The sequence below is a fragment of the Meriones unguiculatus genome, chromosome 14, assembly GCF_030254825.1.
Source record: "Meriones unguiculatus strain TT.TT164.6M chromosome 14, Bangor_MerUng_6.1, whole genome shotgun sequence".
NCBI classification, from domain to species: domain Eukaryota; kingdom Metazoa; phylum Chordata; class Mammalia; order Rodentia; family Muridae; genus Meriones; species Meriones unguiculatus.
Genome location: NC_083361.1, coordinates 13786095 through 13800957, shown reverse-complemented (window position 1 = coordinate 13800957; position 14863 = coordinate 13786095). Strand labels below are relative to the sequence as shown.

The following is a 14863-nucleotide window of genomic DNA, read 5'->3' as shown; positions in this document are numbered from 1 at the left end:
TCTTTAAACATCTAGATTACAATCCTTGATGAATATAAACTAAATGCCACTACCGTTTTTTTTTACATTTTAATTGTATATGTGTGTGTGTGTGTGTGTGGCACATGCAGAGGCCAAAGCAGGACCTTGCATGTCTTCCTTATCTCTCTCTGCTTTAGTCTTCCGAGAGAGGATCTGTCACTGAACTAAAGCTTACCATTTTGGCGAGGCCAGAGCTTTCAAGATCTGTCTGTCACTTTCCACCATTTCTGGACTTATAGGCACATGTGGGCATGCCAATGCCAGAGCCTGGCTCATGCCGTCACTGCTAAGGAATCCACACGTACCCTTCTCTTTGGGCCTGCACTCTGCTCTGTGGATCTGCACTCTCTGCCTAATAAACCCCAACCTTGCTTCCTGCAGCCTCAGCTTGAACCGATTCTCTGCCGAGTAAGTCAAGGCCTGGATTACACCTGGAGGACCACCTCGGGCTTCACACGGGGCCGGCACTGCTGAATTGCCTCTTTCCCTGACAGCTAGTTCTCTTTTATTTTAAAATTTATTAGTATTAGTATTAGTATTTTGAGACGAGGCCTCGTGGAGACCAGGCTAGTCTCAAACTCAATGTGACGAAGACCGTGAAGCCTCTGGTATCATCTCTAACTCCCAAGCATGGGGACTTTTTTAAGTGTGCACCACCATACCCAGATTCTTTGGGATAGCATCTGGGATCCTTCTGAGTATGTTGGTGGGCTTTTCTTGACTGTGCATTTGGGATCTAAAACACGTTTGGACAACCAACTCTTTGATGTTAACAGAAAAGTCACAACATGGCTTGAAATAATAATAATAATAATAATAATAATAATAATAATAAAAGAATCTCCAGAGAATTCTCTTGTAAACAACAGAGCCCAAGGCCAGAATGGACAAATGTAGAGGCCACAGTTTTCCTCATTTCATGAGATGTAGGGGGCTCAGCCTTTACCTTATGTAGTAATGTCTTTTTCTCTTTCTTTCTTTCTGAGATGGAGTCTTTCGACAAAGTCCTGGGTGTCCTGGAACGTGCTATGTAGACCAGGCTAGGCTCAAACTCAGAGGTCCACCTGCCTCTGCCTCTTGAATGCTGGGTTAAAAGTGTGTGCCACCATGCCAGCCTAGCAATGTCTCTTAAAAGGCTATGGTCCATTTGCTTAGAGACCCCCATAGACACCTGGAAGAAAATTAGACGCTGGAGCCTCGGGGACTCCCAAACCCTCAACATGGTAGAAGAGAGCACGCAGGGCAGCTATGTAGCTGTCCTGGCACGAATGAAAAACTATTGAAGAAAGCCTGTGACCTGCCTTCTGGTTATCAAAACCATTGAAAGAGAAGCCCTAGGAACTGGAATTTCCCCCGGAAGCTTGTGCTGAGAGAGAGAGAAAAGAAATTAAAAAAGCTAAAGCCTCACCTCAGCTGAAGGAGAAGCTTGAATCCAGAAAGGGATCTCATACATCTTGTCAGAAAGCCCTACCAGAGAGAGTGAAACCCACACAGTGATGACAATGAGGGGGGAGGGACCACCCCTTGGCCAGGACTGCACGTCTCTTGCCTTTTATTTAAACCTAAATTTTATGTGCGCATCCAGAAGATGGACTTGGGAAGTTGTCTCCGTATGCCTCTGTTTGCTGTGTCCACTTGGAGTAAAGATCCTCTTTCTGATGTTCAATAGTGTGGTTTACTTTTTATTAATTTTTACAGAAGTCATGGTTTACTTCCGTATTCATTTTTTTGTTGTTGTTTATTTGCATGTAAGTTTTTTGCATGTATGACCGGGAGTGAGTGCCCCATGCTTGAGGAGGTCAGAAGAGGGGCTCGGATTCCTTAGAACTGGAGTTACGCATGGTTGTGAGCTCCTGTGTGGGAATTGAACCTGGCTCCGCTGGAAAAGCCATCTCTATAGCCCTCATTAGTTGGTTGAGGATGAAGGGCCAAGCCTTGCTTGACAGGCTGCCAGGGCCCAGGCTTGGACCCCGACGAGTCTGGCCACAGTGATGCCTGGAACAGAGGATGGAAGGGGCCATGACTTGGGTATCCCGAGTTTCTTCTGAGCTTTCCCTTCTCCTTTCCCTTTTTTTCTTAGGAGCACAGGTTAATAATCCCAGAGAACTCACCTTTGGACTGCATCTTATGCAATCAGGTCCACTTCAAACAGACAGCATAAGAGAAAGGAACCACTCTATTTTTCTATAATGTGGATTGCCTTAAAAAAAATAGAAAGTAGAAAATTTGGGCCTCAAGTTGATATTTTATTGATTACTAAGAGAGAACCATCCTGGTACTCTCTATATAGACCAGACTGGTCTTGGATTCAAGAGATACATCTGCCTCTACCGTCTGAGTCCTAGGGTTAAAGGGCATGAGTCACCATACCCTAGCATTTTAATCCATTTTGCGTGTATGGATGTTTCACTGACATTTACATATGTGTACCACAGGCCTGCTTAATCTCGCGTGCTTGAAGGTCCTGCTGCTTGCGGAGCTCCTAAGAGAGAGCAGAGAACCTCACAGGATATGTCGCTGGGCTGTTTCAGGAACCCATTGAATAAGCTCACCCTAGGGCGATGCCTCCATTCAGAAGCTGCAGAACCTCCATTCCCAACTCCCCCGCCAACTCCACCCCCTTGTCCTTCATCTCCACCACTTAAAAAACCCGACGAATTATTTGGTGCGTGTAATCATACAAGTGCACATACCTGCCCACATGTATGGCCCTGCCGTGGGGTGCTTGTGGGGGCCGGAGGCCAACTTGTGGGAGTTGGTTCTCGCCTGCTCTGGGTTCCGGGACTGAACCAGGCTTGGCGGGCTTGGCAGCAGCTGCCCTCACCCTCTGAGCCATCCTGCCAGCTTACAGCCCTTGTTTTAGCCTTATCTTTATCCACCCCTCATCTCATCGATGTGTAGATGAGACTCAGCCTGGAACTCACAGACATCCACCTGCCTCTGCCTCCTGAGCGCTGAGATTCAAGGTGCACGTCGCTACGCCCATCGTAAGGACCGGATGTTGCTACATATTTTGTCCGTCAGTTTACTCCAGGCATCAAGAAGATGCTTCGAAAGCAAACAGCGGATGCCGACAGTTCTGGATCAGCTCTTACGCACACTCTGAGAGGCTGGCGAGATGGCTCAGCAGCTGAAACCATTTCGCTGTGCACTCCTAATGATCTGAGTTCCAGCACCTATTCGGAAAATTGTCTCCTGACTTTCACGTGCCAGCACATGTGTGAACAGACAGATGGATGGACAGGCAGGGGGAGATTGACTTTTGGAGTTTTCAACAACAGGAATAAAATAGAGAGAGTCCAAAAGGCTCAAAGAAATAATCATGGGGGGGAAATGTAGAACCAGTGTCTAGGGAATACTACGTTATTTTCCCCAGACAAATAAAAACCCAGACTCTTAGAGAAACCGAGAAGCCAGGTTTGCTCGTGGTACCAGACATACGTGCAGACAAAATACTCATACATCTAAACTAAACTAAACTAAACCAAACTAAACTAAACCAAACTAGTTTGCCAGATGCTGAGCAGCTTTGCTTGAGCTTCCAGAAACAAATGAGGATGCAGAGATCTGCTGTGCAGGAGTCACTCAAGTGCAGTCTAGCATTGCGTATTCAAGCCTGTTGGAAAAGCTGTTTGGAGCCCAGCCTGGCGTACACAGCGGGCTCCAGACCAGCAGGCCTAGAGAGCCAGGCCACGTGTCAAGACAAATAAAACCAACCTTGAGTGAAAAATCCTGTTGTGGAGCACAGCTGGGCTAGGGTGAGGTGGGGATAAATGAACTGTGGGGTGGTTGACAGACGGACGCTTTTACCTGAGTGAAGGGGGTGTGCAGTGGTTAGCTCAAATGTCAAGGGACAGTTGAGGCTAAGGTTCTTTCAACATTTCAGCTCAAAAGGCTCAACTAAAGCTGTAGAGATGGCTCAGTGCGTATAAAGGTATTTGCTGGCAAGCCTAATGACTTCAGTTACACTTGCTCATGCACACACAAGCACACGCACACACACACACACACACACAAATAAATAAGTAAACAAATAAATAGGGGCTGGAGTGATGGCTCAGTGGTTAAGAGCACCTGTTGAAGCCGGGTGCTGGCTCACGCCTGTAATCCCAGCACTTGGGGAGGCAGAGACAGGTGGATCTCTGTGAGTTTGAGACCAGCCTGGTCTACAAAGTGAGTCCAGGACAGCCAAGGCCACACAGAAACAAACAAACACAAAAAAAATCTTCCAAAAGACCCAGCGCCCACATGGTTGCTCAGGACTATGCTTCAGGGGATCTGATGCCCTTTTCTGGCTTCTTCGGGTACCAGGCATGTAGATAGTACACTTATGCGGGCAGAACACCCAGACACAGAAATCCAAATAGATAAATATAAAATTCAATAGATAAATATAAATTAATTTTTTTTTTAGTCCTTAACGAATTTCTACACGGAAAAAAAGAGATTTCATGATTTTGTTTGTTTATTTATTTATTTATTTATTCACTTATTTATTTATTTATTTTCAGGAAGGGTCTTATGTAGGCCAGGCTGGCCTCGGACAGGCCGTGCACCCAGCGTGGGCGCTGAGTTCCTGATGTTCTTGCTTTGACCTCCGGAGCGCACCACATGGGCTAAGAAGACTTTTATCAGGGAAAACTTCTCCGATTGAATATGGCCTTGTAGTTTTATCCTTTTCAGAGGCTGTCTGGCTGTCCACGCAGGTAGCAATAGTGCATTCTAAGTGACACCAGAACTGCAATTCCCTCCTTACACGGGAGAACGGGCAGCACCCCAGGAAGTCACCACGGTGTGGTCACTTTTGCCTCACGTTTTAGGGACCCATGCTATGCAGAAGCAGGGGACACAGACTGGCTGAAAATGGCTCCAGGGGAACATAAGGTTCTGGTGCCCTGAGCAAATCAGAGGAAAAGGATGAAAGCACTTCGTGACCCATGATGCCTGGAAAGAGAGGCATCAACTTCTGTAGCCACTCCTTTAGGGGGGAAAGAACAGAAGTTCACAACCAGAGGATAGAAAGACCTGCGTGCGGGGTTGACCCAGAGCCGCCACGTTAACTGTTTGCCCCTCTGCCTCCCAAATCTTAGTGTTCCACAAGCAAACCCTAAGGTGCCCAAAATTATCCTGTGTAACCTTCCCTCCAAATTATCCCTGATTGGCTGACTCAGTGCTTACACCAGGCAGGGCAGACGTGAGGGAAGCGGGCCCCAGGTTTATGGGCTTGGAGGGGAGAAGAAGGACCACAGGAAAGAGAGATGGGAGAAGGCAGAGAGAGAAAGGAGAGGAGGAGGCAGAGCCGGCATGGTTAGTGTGAACAAACCGAGAGGGACCCGCTCTGAGCATCAGGGGTGGATGGAGGAAAACCCGGAAACACGTGCCTCTATCTGACAGCTTCTCCCTAAATAGAAAGGCCTCCCTTGCCAGGTCTTTTTGACTTTTTTCTTTCTCTCCTCCCCCTATCCCACTATAGGTTTTTGAACATGGTCCCTAAACAATCCACTTTACGCTTTTTATTTACTAGATCACCTGCAGTCAAATGGTGGAAGGAGAGAACTGATTTCCCACGTATCCCTCTGGAATCCGGGCAGGCCTTGAATTTTTAATCCTCCTGCCTCAGCCTCCCAAGTAGCTTGAGTGGCCATCTTGCACTACCAGCCCTGGCTTTTAGGGATATTCTTCATGGGGTCTGTGTTTGTAGAACCAAATCTAACCTTCCTGGGTAACCTCAGGCTCAGGAGCATCCTGAGGCCAAGAGTGCACAGGTTCAAAGCCAAATTAGGGAGTCCTCTCCGGCCAAGAGCAAAGGCCGCCTTGAAGGCTTAGATGCAAAGACAGGTGTCACTTATCTGATGGTGGTTAGAGCCTTACATCGTGCTTTAAAGAGTTTTACGTGTGCAAGCGTTTTGCTTGCATGTATGTCTATGCGCCGTGCGGATGCAGTACCCTCAGAGGCCAGAAGAGAGCGTCATGTAACTGACGTTAAAGATGGTCGTGAGCCCCCATGTGGAAACTGGGATTTGAACCTGGTTCCTCTGGAAGAGCAGCCAGAGAGCTCAACCACTCAACCGCCTCCCCAGCTCCTTTGTGTTTTGATCTAATTATCTTTATTTTTGTTTTACTTCGACACAGAATCTCATGTGGCTCAGCCTAGCTTCAAAATTTCTAGGTAGCTGAGAATGGTCTTGAACTCCTGATCCTCTGGGACGCTGGAATTACAGGCCTAGGCCACCGCACTCGATTTACAGCTTTGTTGTAGGGTGTGGGGACCAAACCCAGGTTGTCAGGTATAGCAGTAAGAGCCTTCCGCTGCTGAGGCGTCTTGCCGTCCCTCTCTCTGTTGTCCTTTGGGGCACTGTTAATGCAATCATGTATGTTCAGCCACTACAAATGTGTGTTGTTTCCCTCTTACCTATTTCACCACCAGATTTCTTCTTGGGATTCTTCTTTTGGATTTTGCCACAATCTCAGCATACACGTCAACAGGTTTTTAAGCTTTTAAAATTCCTTACCCTCATTCCACCAAATCTTTTTTACCCTGAGACAAATTCCTTTTACACTGGGCTCAGAAATGCGCTGGAGACACTGGCAAAGATGCCTGTTGGCTTTGTGCTTCTAATGTTTCTGGTTTGCCATGACTGGCTATAGCTCTTAATGACTTATTGATGGACAATGAGAGCCAACCATACTTCAAACAGCCGAAAACCTTGAGTGCTTCCCTGTGGATTATAAATATTACTGTTTACCAATCCAGCCATAGGAGAAGATGTTAGCCTATTCTGTGGCTAAACTCCAATTACATGGCTGTGCTCCATGGATCTGAGAGTTTTAGAGGCTAACCATAAAGATATTTGAAGGCCTGGGATGGTTACACACGGAGAACCCTTACCGAAGTCTCATGAATCAGCTGGCTCCACTTTATCGGGGAAACAAAAGCATTGGCTTTGCTGAGGTGGGAGTCTGGGGGGGGAATTTCTCAGCAGTTAGAGCGAAGGTTTGCTGCTAGATGTTCTTAGGCAGTATTTGCAAAAATAAACCCGTTTTGGATTACTGTTAGTCAGACCTGGAGAGTTGGAGTCAGGCGGCTTGATGTTACTGGCATCAAATGCTTTATGGTAGCAACTTCCAGATGAACGTGGGCCGGGATGGGTGGGGGGGGTGAGTTAGGATGCCGTTGAATGGCAGGAATGCTGAAAACTGTAAGCCCCTGGGAGCCTCTTGGATCACAACACAGGTCTGTCTTCACTGCCATGACCATTTAGCTTCTATTTTTATTTCTCAAATAAGCAGACAATATGCAATTTTCCATACAGAGCCTTCAAGCATGCACAAAAGATCCTTACTCAGAAACTCCGAAGTCAAGTTAGGCACGGTCGATGACCTTACAAAACCGAATTGCCTTTGATGTTTTGGTAGCCTCACCGGACTGTCTGCCTTAGGTGTGCTTTGAGTTAATTTTTTTACATTTATTTATGATCACAGCACACACGTTGAGGTCAGAGGGCATCTTGCAGTGAGTCCGTTTTGTCCTTCTACCTCCTGGGTCCCACGGACTGAACTCAGGTTGCCAGGCTTGGTGGCAAGGGCCTTACCTGCTGAGCCGTCTCAGCCCCAACCCCACCTCCTACAACACACCTTAAGTTTTAGTTCTTTACTGGAATCATGGTTTGTTGTGACCAGATCTTAGGGTCCCCAAAGACCACGAGGAGCCGGACCACATATGCAAAAGCAAAGAGTTTTATTCAGGCTTAGGCTTGGTCTCTCCATCGTCAGCAATGCAGTGGATCAGAGAGGAGAGCCCTGAGCAGCTAGCTGCACGGCAGGGTTTTTACTGGGGTTTGAGGAAGAACTGGGAATTCCCAGTTTAACAGTTACAGGATTGGGTGACATTCAGCAAGGGCAAGCTTGTTACAAAGTGACTGGCTAACTAACATAACTAACAGCGAGGGAGCTATCTATAGACCTCGGGAGTGTTAGGTATTTTCTGTGCCAGGAAAGTTCTGCTACCAGGTCGGTGGGCTGCCCAGCACAGATGCCCCACCCTGAGATAAGATACCTTCCCATTCTTGTGGTTTTCTCCAGGCTATTCCCTGGGTCGGGGACACCCTTGTCTTCTGGAATTGGTGACCTATGGCCTAATTTCTGGGACTGGTGACTTTTGGGGTGGCGGATCAGGCCTGGTCCTCTCAGGTTCTCAGTGGAAAGTAGTATATCTTGTGTGTGTGTGTGTGTGTGTGTGTGTGTGTGTGTTAGCCTTAGGATTACATTTAACAATCTGCTGCGTGCTTCATTGTCTGACTAGTCTCAAGAATGGCATCTTTCCCTCCCCATCTACTGAATAGTGAACCTCTAGTTTCCAAGCTTGGACCTTCTCATGTCCGTTTAGATCAGGGATCTCTGGATAGGCAGGGTCCATATTTTCTGTTCAGCTTAAAGAAGCCTCAGAAGCCTGTAATCCCAGCACTCGGGAGACAGAGGCAAGAAGATATCTGTGTTCAAGGCCAGCCTTGTCTACAGAAAGAGTTCCAGGACAGCCAGGGCTGAACAGAGAAACCCAGTCTCAATAAACAAAAACAAAATAAAACCAGCCCCAGAAGACCGGCTTCCAACCATTGCCAAACCCTGATATTAGAAAAACTGGATCCACTCTGGATCTAGTTTCAATGTCTCCCTGGATGAGAGTCAAGAATTAGTATTAGTATCAATGTCTGGTCTGTATATATGTCTGTGCACCACGTGCAAGCCTGGCACCCGTGAACTCCAAATGAGGGCATCGGCTCCCCTAGAACTGGAGTTACAAATGGTTGTGCCAGTGTTCTTAACCGCTGAGCCATCCCTCCAGGCCCCGAGAGTCAAGAATTTCGACTTTCAAGTCCACTTGTAAAGGCTATACCACCTTCTCTAGGAATGTTCAGAAACAAGGTTAAAACAGCTAATGACCCATGCCCCAAGTCAAAACATAACCTCGGGGCGGGAGGTGGTGGCGTATGCCTTCAATCCCAGCACTCAGGAGGCAGAGGCAGGCGGATCTCTGTGAGTTCGAGGCCAACCAGGGCTACTGAGTGAGTTCCAGGACAGCCAAAGATACACAAGGAAACCCTGTCTCGAAAAACCAGAAACCAAACCAAGCAAGCAAGCAAACAAACAAACAAAACCCCAAAACATGACCCTGTGTCCTATAAGATACTGTATGACCAGGACAACTATCCTACAAAATGGAGTGGCCCTTGGCAATCCCTTTCTAGACCCAGTTGATAGAGTGCTTGCCTAGCATGGAGACCTAGGAGGCATAAAGCCATTCCCTACTGCCACGCAAGCTGACTTTGGGGCCCCTATCTGTAATTCCACCGCTGCTTTGGAGGTAGAGGCAAGAGTACCCAAAGTTAAAGGTCAATCCTCTGCTACCTAGCTGAGTTGAGGCCAGCCTGAGCTGCATGAAACCCGCCTTAAAACAAACAAACAAACAAACAAACAACAAGGGGCTGGAGAGACACATTAGCAGGTAGGAGTAAATACTGCTCTGCCAAAGGACCCCGAGTTTGTTTCCCACGTCAGGTAGCTCCCAGCTGCAGCTCCAGGTCCAGGGGATCTGACGCCCTCTTCCGGCCTCCTCCCACACATGTATCATACATACGCTCACACCCATCAAGGAACATGGATCTTTTAAAAAAGAGGAAGGCTCTTTCCAGCCAGTGACAATCTATAGCCACCTCTTAAGACAACTGACCCAGGTACCACAAGACAGGGGCAAGAGAAACTCCCCCACAGGAAACGGAAGTGTAAGCTAGGACAGCCTGCTGCCAACGCTAAGATTGCCCTCACAGCATATACCCAGTCAGAGTCCCAGGAGGCATAAGAAGTACCTTGAGCCTCGAGACTGCATGTAAATACTTCTGGGACTCTTAAGGATTGAACTAGCAAATAAAGGATGGCATCTAATAACGACCCTGATGGAGAACTGCGTGGCGCTCTTTAACACCACACAGGAACAGCGGCGGTACAGTCCCATTATGCATTGGCCCCTGAGCCACAGGAAAGGAACCAGGCTGACGCCTGAGGAGGAAGAGATTTAAAAAAAAAAAAAAACCAATCAAAGAAAACTCCAAAGAAATACATGATATGATATATGATTACACCATGAAACATAGCTGGTTATAAGAAAGTTTGTTTGGGGAGAGGGGGAAGGGAGAGGAGTGAGTGCCTCCGGGAGGTGGAGGTGTAGACAGGCAGACAGACAGACGGGGACAGAGCCTTGAGGGCAGAAAAAGGCATAGAGACCAAACATGGAGACAGAGGGAGAACAGAAAGATGGAGGGAGCTGGGGTGGCAGGCTGGTCCTTTTGTCCTCCCACACACCTGGCCCACCTGGTAGTGGAGGCAGGTGATGACGTAAGAGGTTGCTAGGACCCAAGCAGGCCAGCAGAGTCGCCTGTAGACTAACAATGTCGTGAGAGGAAAAAGAATGCCCCCAGCAGCAGGCTTCCAGAGGAGCGGTTGCCACAGGACACGAGGCTTGGCCTGCGAGGCAGAGCAAAGGATGTGTGCCGGAAGGCGAAGAGAGAGTGCTACGCGAGCAAGATCAAACCCCAGAAAGGCAAGATCACCCTCAGCTCATGTGACAGCAGGGTTTCTCTTTCTATGTAATAAAGGCGGGGAGGCACCAGCACTCGGGAGGCAGAGGCAGGCGGCTCTCTCTGAGTTAGAGGCCAGCCTGGTCTACATAGGGAGTTCCAGGCCAGAGCAAGACCCTATCTCAAAAACAAAACCCCGAACATACCGTACCAAAATAAATGTGCTGCCCAACAGTGAGAGACCTGTTTCCTGTTTGGGGAAAGCTCTTTCTACTTCCTTTTCTACACAACAGGCTGACAGATAGAGAGCAGCAGGGAGTCTAGTCTCGCCAAGGCCAAAGAGGACACTGCTTTTTCTGTTCCCCCTCCGCTGCTCCAGCAAACACACAATTCTAGCAAGCAAAGGCGGCTTGGCCGAGTTGAAGAGGGACCTGCTCTGTCCCATGTCTGATTTCCTGAGCTCAGGGATGTGGCAGCCTGCAGTTTCCCAGCTTGTACTCTGCTTACTAGAAAGCCAGCTACCTCAGACGCCCTGGTTTCGGCTCTCCCGGTCGCTCCAGAGTGTTCACCACCCTGCCCCCACCTTGCCTGAGAAAGGCCTCTTGGCCCCTGCCCTTCAAATACATTCCTTGGACACCAACATTTCTTTACCACTGTTAGTATTTTGGAACACAACCTGCTCCTGGGTTACTCAGCGACCTATGATGTCATCATGTGTCGCCGGCCAGGTGGCCACACCTGGAAGGCATGGTTACCTTGCCCCTTAATACTTTTACACTCTCTTACTCTCCTCTCTCTCTCTCTCTCTCTCTCTCTCTCTCTCTCTCTCTCTCTCTCGGCACCCCTTCCCTTTTCTCTCTCTCTCTTCATGTCCTGCTCCTCCCTCCCTCCATACCCTCCTAATAAACCTCTTGCAGAGAAGATCGGTTGACCGGCCTCATGCTTTTTTTAACAACTAACAACCAAGGTTCTAATTACCCGGCACCGTAATTTATCTGTTTACATGGAGGCCTCCTCCACTAAGCCAAGCTCACGGGAGGTAGGGGCCGTGCTGAGTCACCTCGGCATTGCCAACATAACCTAAGGCATCACACCTGGCAGGGCAGGCAGGCCATAAGCGATCGTTGAGTAAACAGGCGAGGCAGAGCTTTTGAGCTATCAAGTGCTACTGAGACTTCTGTCCAGTCATTGTCCTCGGTCTCTTCCCCATGTCTGGGTCTCTCTAAGGTTCTCTGTATGATGAGTTCTCTGTGGAACAAGGCCCTGGTCAAAATGTTAAGCTCTAAGTGGATGGGAACATCTCATGGCCAATTACCCACTACAAGATGTAGTGAGCTCTATTTCTGCACACTGGCAATAACAAGACCAACTGCGTATGTGCGTGTGTGCGTGTGTGTGTATGTGTGTGTGTGTGTGTGTGTGTGTGTGTGTGTGTGCGCGCGCGCGCACGCGAGCGTGTGTGCATGCATACGGGTGCCCGATGGGTGGGTCAGTGGGGCTCAAGTGGTTGGCATCTTCAGATGAAGTGGGTTGGGATAGCCGTCAGGAATGTCAGGAATGTGGAACTGGGCCTCAGAGGCTTTCCCAGCAGCCAGGGTTGGAGATGGAGAGAGGAACGGGGTTTCATAGGCTGGTGTCCAGGAGTCTCCAGCTGAACAGAGTCCATCGAATAGGCTCTGCCAGTACCTGGATAGGAAAATGTCCCTCTACCTCATTCCCCCAAGTCTGGATCTGAATAAGCCCCCACACAATCTCTGCCCTCCCTGGTGGCTTTGGCTGAGGTCGTGGGCCCTCCCAGCCCCCTCACTCCGCCTGGTGTTTTCCCTCTGCAGTGACCTTTTGTCCTCCCCATCTCTTGAAGGTGCCTCACCTCACCCTGTAATAACTTCAGCCCTCCGCCGTGTCCACTTAACTGCTGAGCGTCTCTCAGCTCGCGTATGTCCACTCATTAAAAAAAAAAAAAAAAAAAAAAAAAAAAAAAGAATGATGACCCAAAGCTCAAGAAACCACAGAGCCGAGCGCATAGGCCAAGGCAGCCTGGACTCTGAGAACCCTGGAAGACAATGGTGTGAGGCCTGCCGTGGAGGGAGGGCTCACGGGTTCCCAAAGGGCAGACACGAGATAACTCTTCACGGTACAGGGATCTGCTCAGGCACAGCCACACACAGCATGGGGCCGACCCTGCCCGTGGCCGGGAAGGGTGCTTCCAGATGCCAGACCACAGGGTAAAAGGGTTTCAGCCTCACGTCAGAAAACCTGGACGTCCTATGATCTTACGTGTCTCAGCATCCATTTTGAACATGCTTAACTTCCTCTTTGCAGAAGTAGGGCCTAGATGCCCTGGCACTGCCCTGTTCTCCTCCTCCTCCCAGATCCTCAGTGTGATTGATGGAGATGCTTGCCTCTTGGTGACCATCTCCCGTTTGACTCCCGCCACAGACCCGCACAGACTCTGCATGCTCTATGCAGATATGCTGCAGTGACCACCTCAGGTACTGTGGTACCTCTTAGAACCTGCTTGCACTAAACACAATAGCTAGCATTCCCCAGAAAATCTGGATAACAACAGAGACTTCTATAAAGGCTGTGGCACTGGGTCTCTGTCATCGGCTGGTCACCGCACGGTCCCTTCCCATTGGCCCTCTCTTCTCTGGGATCTATATGGATTTTGAAAATTGCTTCTAAAACTCACCGGCCTTGTTCTGCTGTCCCCTCTACGCCTTGCCTACTGCCAAGGGTCCCTGGAGAGTCGGCACTTAGGGTCAGATTGTCAGAGTAATGATGAATATGCCACACAACCTATTTGGTACAAGGAGGTTTATTGTGGGAAAGGGGAAGATGGGAGAGAGAGGAGGGCGCCTGTGACACAGAGAGAGAGAGAGAGAGAGAGACTGAGAGGAACAGAGAGAGAAAGAGAGTAAGAGAGTGAGGGGTGGAGGGTGGGTCCTTTTTATCTGGCACACACCTTGCGAAGGTGGCAGGTGATGACGTCGGAGGTGCCAGGGCCCTAAGAGGCAGGCTAGTGGGGCTGCCTGCACAGGGCTGATGGGAACATCCATACACTAACCCAGATGAGGGTAAACCAAGACATAGAAAAACGCAGGCTGAAGTCCACTTCGGTCGCCTGGAGCCGGTTCTTGAAAATGTCCACCTGTTTTTGTGTCAGTAGAAGAAGGACAAAGAAAGGCAGGGGAATTTGCTCAGTGGGGCTTGTCCTCTGTGCACAAGGCCCAGATTAAAGGAAGAGAGAGGTTTGCTTTACAGGACTGAAGGAAATACACAGGTGAGCCTAGAAGACTGTTAGGGACATAGACTCACTCTGGGTTCCAGCTGTGAGTGGTAGTGTGGGAGGTTCTGGACAGGAAAGGTCAGCGGTGGGGACAAAGTGGGACATGTCCTCCTGCTGGGGATCATCCAGAGATGGTGTCCTCACCTGGCATCAAGACAAAAGGAAGCTAGTGCAATGCTTTATGGCAGAGCGTGTGTTGAGGACAAGGCTGTCCTTTGTAGAGGAGGCAGGCTGGAGTCAGAGAAGATGGAGTATCTGTGCATGGCAACTCCATCTAGTACATGAATGGGCTCCAGGGGAGAGAGGTACATCAGGCCAGCAGGTGGAGCAGAACAGGCTTGGAGCCGGGGGAGTTTGATGACCGATTCGGGACAACCCTGGAAGGTAACCAGGAAGACATGGGGCGACAGAACTCTCCGGAGCCCCGCCTTGGCTTCGTTCCCACTGGCTGCAAGAAGACCCAGCACGGGGCTGGAGCTATTTGCTGGGCTAGGCTCTACTACAGACAAGGGCTGAGAAAATACAAGAAGTACCTGGACTCTCCTCGCCGAAGACCCAAACATGTCACGTGATTGGCAGGTTCGAAAGGAATTCACTCAGCAAAGGGGCTTTTGAAGCTATCAGATCTGGGTTCCGTTTCTGCTGATTTTCACCATCGGGTTGTGCCTTTCAGAGAAGGCCAGGGCAGGGCCTGTGCCGACTTCCGTAAGCACAGAAAGTACTCAGGGTTGGCCACAGTTGCTTGCGTCTGCTGAAGCTAAGCTTTTGAAATGCAGAGCACTTTCCGCAAAGGTTGTGTTTGAAGAAGGTCTTAGCTTTTGCTCAGGTTGTTGTCTGAACCGCAACCCCTCTCTCTTATGTTTTGTTTTTGTGTCCCATCACCAGAGATGTACAGTGAGGCCCAGGGACATCAGACCCAGCCCGGAAGTGAGCTAGATGGGAGCTGGGTGTTCACAGTAGAATTGTAAGACAGAGCCAAGCA

General features: G+C 49.2%; 1 long non-coding RNA gene across 1 annotated transcript; it reads right to left on the bottom strand.

Moving 5' to 3' along the window:
* Positions 1-13407: 13407 nt before the first annotated feature.
* On the bottom strand, positions 13408-14540 carry LOC132647020 (uncharacterized). The gene is made up of 3 exons (XR_009585307.1): positions 14415-14540; positions 13911-14025; positions 13408-13743 (listed from the first exon to the last, which is right to left on the bottom strand). It is a non-coding gene; the product is annotated as an uncharacterized LOC132647020 (long non-coding RNA).
* Between the last annotated feature and the right edge of the window lie 323 nt (positions 14541-14863).